This window comes from Octopus bimaculoides, chromosome 5, assembly GCF_001194135.2.
Source record: "Octopus bimaculoides isolate UCB-OBI-ISO-001 chromosome 5, ASM119413v2, whole genome shotgun sequence".
NCBI classification, from domain to species: domain Eukaryota; kingdom Metazoa; phylum Mollusca; class Cephalopoda; order Octopoda; family Octopodidae; genus Octopus; species Octopus bimaculoides.
This window is the reverse complement of record NC_068985.1, coordinates 71,739,913-71,748,129: the sequence shown is the minus strand read 5'-3', so window position 1 is coordinate 71,748,129 and position 8,217 is coordinate 71,739,913. Positions and strand designations below refer to the sequence as shown.

Below are 8,217 nucleotides of genomic sequence, written 5' to 3'. Positions count from 1 at the left end.
ATATATATATATATATATATATATATATATATATATATATACATACATACATACACACATATACACATGATACATGCGTATATTGCTTTCAAAATATCACTTTAAAATATTACTTAAGTAACAACACAATTCCAAGAGTAAAGTTATTAGAGTGATCTTGATTGTATGAAGTTTAAGATGTTTGGAGCATTCCCATAAGAGCCAGAAATGAAATGAAAAGTACGAGATTGAAACAACCACTTTTGCATGTGTTGCTAGTAGGTATCTTCTTTTTTTTTTTCTTTTTGCAAAAGAATGTAAAGATAAGTGTTTACTTCATAGCTTTCATATAACATTTCAAAATATATTCAAGAAACTGATATTCTGAAGGCAAAAAAACAGGTCTGGATTACTGGCTGAATGATCAAAAACAAGTAATTCAGAGTATGATCTTTTCAATAATAATGTAATACATCCTTTAGCATTTAAACCCACTATATCTGGCCCAAATATTTTACATGTTTTTTGTTCAAACTTGCCAGATCCAGCCCCTCACACCTGCCCTGCAATATTATTCTAAAAATATAAAATCACATCACTGAAATCTCAAAGCTGTGAGATCCAAAACATTGTGAATAAATAAGCCAAAGAGAAATCTGAATGCTAAAGTGTTAAAGGATACCCTATACTTACGTATGGAGTTCTGTACACACAAACAGCTCTTTCTCTCTCTACATCATCATCATCACAATCACTTAGTGTCTGCTTTCCATGCTGGCATGGGTTAGACAGTTTGACTGAAACTGCTAAGCTTGAAGTCTACACCAGGTTCCAATCTCATTTGGCATGGTTTCTATGGCTGGATGTACTTCTTAATGCCAACCACTCCAAGAATGTAATGGGTGCCAGTTACATGTCACCAGCATCAGCCATGACTATGATTTCACTTGACTTAACAAGTCTTCTCAAGCATGGCATATCGCCAAAGATCTCGGTCACTTATCAATGCCTCCGTGAGGCCCAATGTTCGAAGGGTGATTTTAATGTGCCAGTTAAATGACACCAGCATCAGCCATGACTATGATTTCACTTAGCTTGATGGGTTTTCTCAAGCACAGCATATCACCAAAGGTCTTGGTCAGTTAGCATTGCCTCTGTGAGGCCCAACGTTTGACAGGTGCTTTTAAGTGTCATCGGCAAGAGTGCCAGTGACCAGCATCAGCCATGACTACGATTTCACTTGGCTTCATGGGTCAATATCACACATATCTATATCCTCATTTTTACATCCAATTTATCTATGCTGGCATGAGTTAGGTAAGACTTATTGATACAATATTCTACAGCCAGATACCCTTCCTGACATCACTTATTTTTAAGCTCCTTTCAGTTTCTGTCTACCAAATCTACTCACAAGGCTTTGGTTGGCCCAAAGCTATAGTAAAAGACACTTACCCAAGGTGCCATGCAGTGGGACTGAACCTGGAACAATGTGATTTAGAAGTAAACTTGTTACCACACAGCTATGCCTGCACCTATAGATATATATGCACGTGTGTGTATGAAAATACACATAATTTAATTATCTAGAATTTAATAAATAGATTATCTGATACTTTTTTTCACCTCCTCTCCTACCTAATCATGTAATCTTATGTAATACATTTGACTTAATGACAAATATTTCCTGCAAATACATTCCACATATGCACTTGCACTTAAACAGCATTCACACATACATATGTGTACATACAACTGTACTATATAAATGTGCACAAGCACATACATGAATTACGAGGAAGCATACTTGCAAACACAAAACAGACAGCAAGCAATAAACTTTGCCATAATTTGATAGAATCTCCTGACACTTCTCCCTTGCCATATCTTATTCATATTCAAGTAGTTACAAAATATAAAATAAAAATCTCTCAAATGACACACTATAGTTAAATGGGAGGTTTGGAGGAGGAATAAATTATTATGTGGCGCTAGAAATGTTACTCTGATTGAATGCAAAGATCAAGTCTTCAACGACATAACAAAAGAAAAGAAACCAAACATTGGCATCAAGTATGCAGCAGCATATGAGCAATGGAATAATTTAATTATTAACCCTTCAGCATTTAAACTGGTCACATTTGGTCCAATTATTCGTCGTATTTTATGTTTTTAGTTGGTCAGATCTGCTTTCTCACCTATCTTAACCCTTTATATACCACCCTGCCTGAAATCACCTTTGGTTCTGAAACAAACTTGTCCATTCTAAAGTGATCTAAATTAAAACCTTCCACCAAAATTTCATGTTAATTTATGTTCTAAAGCCCAGCTTAATAATGTCTAAGTTATTCTAATATATTTTTTTATTATTTTCAAAATTAATTGAAAGAAAGGCAATGTATTTCAACAGAAATATGATAACAAAAAGGCTGGAAAGTCAATCTAAAAATCAACAATGACATCATTGAAATTTCAAAGCTACAAGGTAATGCATGATAAACTAAAAACAATGTGGTGGCTGTGCTTCAAACCACATAGTTCAGGGTTCAATTCCAATGCATAGCACCTTGGTCAAGTGTCTTCTGCTATCAGCCTTGGGCTGTGTAAGTGGATTTGGAAGACAGAAACTGAAAGAAATCCCTCGTGTGTGTATATATATATAACTATGTGTGTGCACGTGTCTCTGTGTCTGTGTTTGTCCCCCTACCACCCCTTGACAACCAGTATTGGTGTGTTTGTGTCTCCATAACTTAGCGGTTCAGCAAAAGAAAGAGATAAAATAAGTACCATGCTTAAAAGATAAGTACTGGGGTTGATTCATTCGACTAAAAATGCGAGGCAGTGCCCCAGCATGGCTGCAATCTAATGACTGAAACAAGTAAAAGAATAAAGGAATACATAACATTTGATGGAGTAATCTGAATGTGAAAGGGTTAAATAAAAAATAAACAAATGGACCCTCGTCTGCCAGTTTCAACAACAAGTATTTTAATTATTTGTGGCTCTATGGAAAGAACCTTGTTTCCCAAACACATTGTCCTGGGTTCAGCCCACGGCATGGCACTTTAGGCAAGCGTCTTCTACTATAGAGTAGGTGTGACAGGCTAGATCTGGCCAATTGAACAGAGAATTGGTAGAATGTTTGGGCCTGATATGGCTGGTTTAACCCTTTAGTATTCAGATTATTCTGTCAAATGTAATGTTTGTTTGTTTGTTTATATGGTTTTATAAATTAATCATGCATTATCTTGTAGCTTTGAGGTTTCAATGATGTGATTGTTTAATTTTAGAATGACATTTTGTGGTTTTTGTTGGGGGCCAGATCTGGCCAGTTCCAACATAAAACAAGGTAGAATATTTTGGCTGGATATAGCCAGTTTGAATGCTGAAGGGTTAAATGCTAAATGGTTAATGTAATTTTCTGGTAAAATTATCATGGAAATGTATGGCAAGGATAGTTCTTAAAAATATAGATGTAGTCTTCTAATGGGCTTCTGCAAAGCTGACTGGCACTTTGATCAAAACCCAAGATTTCATGATTGATTACTAAACAAACTTCTTAACTACTCCATCAAACATGCACCAATCTCTCTCTCTCCCTCGTATGTGTGTGTGTATGTATATATATATATATATATATATATATATATATATATATATATATATATGCATGTGTATGTATGTGTATTATGTGTGTGTATATATATCTATGTGTATATATGTGTGTATATGTATGTGCATGTATATACATATGTGTGCGTGTGTGTATGTGCATGTATGTGTATTTGTGTGTGTGATCAATCCCCATTCATTTAAAATCCACTTTTCCACGATTGCATGAGACAGATAGAATTTACTGAGGCAGATTTTTGTACAACTTGATGCTTGTCACATTCTGTATTGCGCTGAATCACCCAGAGAATTATGTTAAGGGTATGCGTGTCTGTGGAGTGTTCAGCCACTGGCACGTTAATTTTTCCCAAGCAGTTGATCAGATCAACTGGAACCCTTACCGTCATAACCAACAGAGTAGCAGTTGGTTAATTATTTCCAAGTCTATCACATAACAGCTCCTACATTTGTGCATGTGTGTGTGTTGCATTTCTGGTTTGGTTTCTTTATGATTTGTGGTTTCTGTTACCTTTTTTTAGCCCCAGGCCAATCCAGAACGAGTAAATTCATGATCAAAGCTGTTCCATCTTCTTAGAGGTATTTCATGTGAAAGTATTGCTGCCTTTCTTGCAGTCAACAGAGTATCATTTGATGAGTAACTTGACTGCTATTTCTGACAGGCCAACCAACCACATAAAAACTCTTGTGTTTGCTTGTGTGTGTGCCAGATTTCAGTATGTGCGCGTGTGTGTGTGCGCATGCATGTGAAGCCCGTATGTGCTTGGTATGTGGTATGTGTAGTTTTGTCTGTATTTGTACAGGCATGCATTATTTGTATGTATTTATACATGTAAAATTTTGTGATATATAACCATAGATACATGCCCATGTGTGTGTGTGTGTGTGTGCATGCATGCATGTATGCACAGGCGCCTGCATGTATTTTTATGTCTGACAGCTCTGAGCATTTGTATCTTTCTGAATTTACATGTATGTAAATGTTTATGCTTTTTAAAAATCTGACAGTATCTTTGAACAATATTTTTTATGAGTGAGAGTGTGTGTGTGTGTGTGTGTCTGCAAATGATGGCATACATACACACACACACACACACACACACACACACACACACACACAACCCATCTTTAGAGAAAATAATGTGGGTGGGATTAAGAAAAGAACATAGTGTTTTTTTCACCTTGCATGCGTGTGTAAGTGTTTCCATGTTTGGACTGGGATGATGAAGAGCCTGGTTTTCAGAGAATAAGTGTGTGCTTTTGTGTGTGTGTGTGTGTGTGTGTGTGTGTGTGTGTGTGTGTGTGTGTGTGTGTGTGTGTGTGTGTGTGTGTGTGTGTGTGTGTGTGTGTGTGTGTGTGTGTGTGTGTGTGTGTGTGTGTGTGTACATTATACATATATATATATTTATACACATATGGGTGTATATATGTGCAAGAGTGCAGAAAAGGACTGATGGTGGTGGTATTATAAGATGCTTTTAAGTGAAATGAAGTTCATGGAAGACGTGGAGATATAAACAGCAACTTATTCTTTAACCTACCTAATCCCCCTGCACACATTCCCTCCACCGCTGCCACTATCGAACCACTACAACCATCAGCATCACAGCCATTGGTTGAAAGGTGACAGAGATGGAATAAGGTGATAGCGTACAATATGCTGTAGGAAGCTATATTAAGGGGCTTTCTGCATACAGACACATCTGTAGATGCACAATCAGACAATATGCAAGCATATACACATACATATATACATGCACAAACACATACATACATATGTGTGTGTGTGTATGCAGCTGTGGGTGTGTGTCTGTGCATATATGTATGTGTACAGACATATATTTCTCTTTCAGAAGCCAATGGAACTCATTAACAAAAGCTAAAAGTTAAGTAATATATCACCATGTTTAGCAGTTACTGTATTTTGTATAACAGTATTTACTAGACAAACAAAATAAAATAATCTGCTTCTTAATACAAAGAGAAAGGAAGTGACAGAGACTGAGGAAAACAGCAAGTAAGAGAGACAGAAAGCTATATCATTGATGTGTGTGTTTGTGTGTGTATGCATGCATACATACGGCTATATATTCCGTTACATTATTACTGTTGCTTCAGTTCACTCAACTGAAAAAAAGGAGTAGCATCTGAATTTCAAAGGGCCAGCCTTGTCCCATTTTGTCTCATGCTGAACCTCCTGGGGAACTAACTACATTAAGGGTATGCATGTCCATGGAGTGCTCAGCCACTTGCATGTTCCATTGATTGGATCAACTGGAACCCTTTTTGTCGTAATCGATGGAGTGCCAGTGTGTATGTGAGTATGTATGTATACACACACACACATAATACATATATACATACATACCTATGATATGGGACTAGGTGGTAAAAAATGATCTTCGAATGTTGGGTCTAACAGAGGCAATGACAACTGTTCGAGACCTTTGGCAATTTGCTCTGCTTGAGAAGACACGTCAAGCTAAGTGAAATCACAGTTGTGGTTGGTGTTGGGGACATGTAAAAGGCAGCCATACTGGTGACACATGAAAGGACCCACTACACTCTCAGAGTGGTTAGCATTAAGAAGGGCATTGCATCCAGCCATAGAGACCAAGCCAAAACAGGTTGGAGCCTGGTACAGCTCGCTGGCTTATCAGTTCCAGCCAAACTATTTTACCCATGCCAGCATGGAAAGCTGATGCTAAATGATGATGACAATGACACACACACATATTTTGGCATTTGAGAAGGGACATAGACATGTAAAAGTGTAAGTTAGGGAGTGTAGTGGAATGAAATGGGAGAAGGTAAACTCTAAAATTAAGACTGTTAAAGACTCGTAAGTATCCTTTAACTGGGAAAAGTCTAGAAGGTTTTACTGATATAAGACTTTCTTGTCACTGGATATTTAACTATGAATCCTTAGAAAGTGGTGTAAGTACTGTACAAGCATATGTCACTAAAATCTAATGATGTACAAATGTCTTTTATTGAGATGGCTTTCATTTAATAAGACGAAGCAATTGTCATATGCATGCATATATACACACAGTTATATACTCAAGTATATATATATATATATATATATATATATATATATATATACACACACAAACATGAGTACATGTATGTGTCTATGTGTATTAAACACACACATACACACAGCAAAGTGCAAGATTTATTTAGCTTGTAATTTCTTTTGTTAACTTCTTTTTATTGAATTTTTTTATATTTTCATCTGGCTATTTCATTGATCAGTTTTAATAGACAAAGCCAACAACTACACCTATCATGAGGGAATCTCTATATGCTCACTTGGTTTGCTAGAAATAGCAGCAAAATAAAGGTCGGGGTGATAAAAAGAGGAAGATAAGTTGATCGAGCACCACGAACAAGAACTGCAAGAAATAACGGCCAAACATCCCTTAAATCCAATCCTATCATCTTGAATAAATGAAAACAAATGTTAATATAACATAGTCCTATAAGGCAGTGAGCTGGCAGAATCATTAGCATGCTGGGTAAAGTGCTTAACAGCATTTCGTCCATCTTTATGTTTAAGTTTAAATTTCGCTGAGGTTAATTTTGCCCTTCATCTTTAAGGGTCACTAAAATAAGTACCAGTTGAACACCAAGGTTGATGTAATCAACTTATGTTACTCCCCTGAACTTGCTGGCCTTGTGTCAAAATTCGAAACCGATATAACATAATCCTGAGGTGATGAGGTTGGTAGAATCATTAGCATACCTGGCGAAATGCTTAGTGGCATTTCATCCATTTTTATGATCTAAGTTCAAATTCTGCCAATGTTGACTTTTCCTTTTATCTTTTTAGGGTCGATAAAATAAGAATCAACTTAGCACCGGGGTCTATGTAATAGACTTAACCCCTTCCCCCAAAACTTGCTGGCCTTGTCCAAGATATTCCCTTAAAGGCAAAATGATCACAGGTAGAACATCTTGAAGATGTTTGCCAAATCATGCCTGACCTAGGGACATACAATCACAGCCATACCACTTACAACTGTTGCAGTTACTATTCTGCTACAATAACAATGACTACAACAAAAATTTCATCATCTTTACCTCCTACCATCACCACTGCCGCTGACACCTTTACCACCGATAGTTATCACCTTTATCACCTTGTCCCCAACCACCACATTACATTTACCTCTATTTATCACCATCACCACCGCCACTATCCAATACCATCACCCCCTCCCACTATGACCTCCACAAGCGCTATTACTACTACTACTACTACAACAACCCTGTATCACCACCATGTCCACCTCCACCACTACCACCACCTCTTTCCTCTACCACCACAGTTGTTGCTGCTACTATATTCTACACCACTACCACTACCAACAACAACAAAAAAAAACACAGCAACAGCAATAACAACAACAACTACAAAAAGCTAGCAGCCTGTTCTATCATTCACAGGAAATCACTGCAAGATACACAAGTTAAAGTGTTGTTCTCTTTTGCTTTGTTTCCACTTATTGTTTACTCAATCCTTCCTTCACAATCATTATCATCATCATTCTTACTACTACTACTCACATTACTATTACTACTACAGTCACAACTATTTTC

General features: G+C 36.9%; 1 protein-coding gene across 1 annotated transcript in view; it reads right to left on the bottom strand.

The window, feature by feature from the left end:
• The window catches only part of LOC128247873 (roundabout homolog 2-like), a gene marked incomplete at its 3' end in the record, with an annotated part of 388,217 nt that overhangs the window by 299,558 nt on the left and 80,442 nt on the right, over positions 1-8,217 (bottom strand). The gene's annotated exons all lie outside the window — the stretch shown is intronic.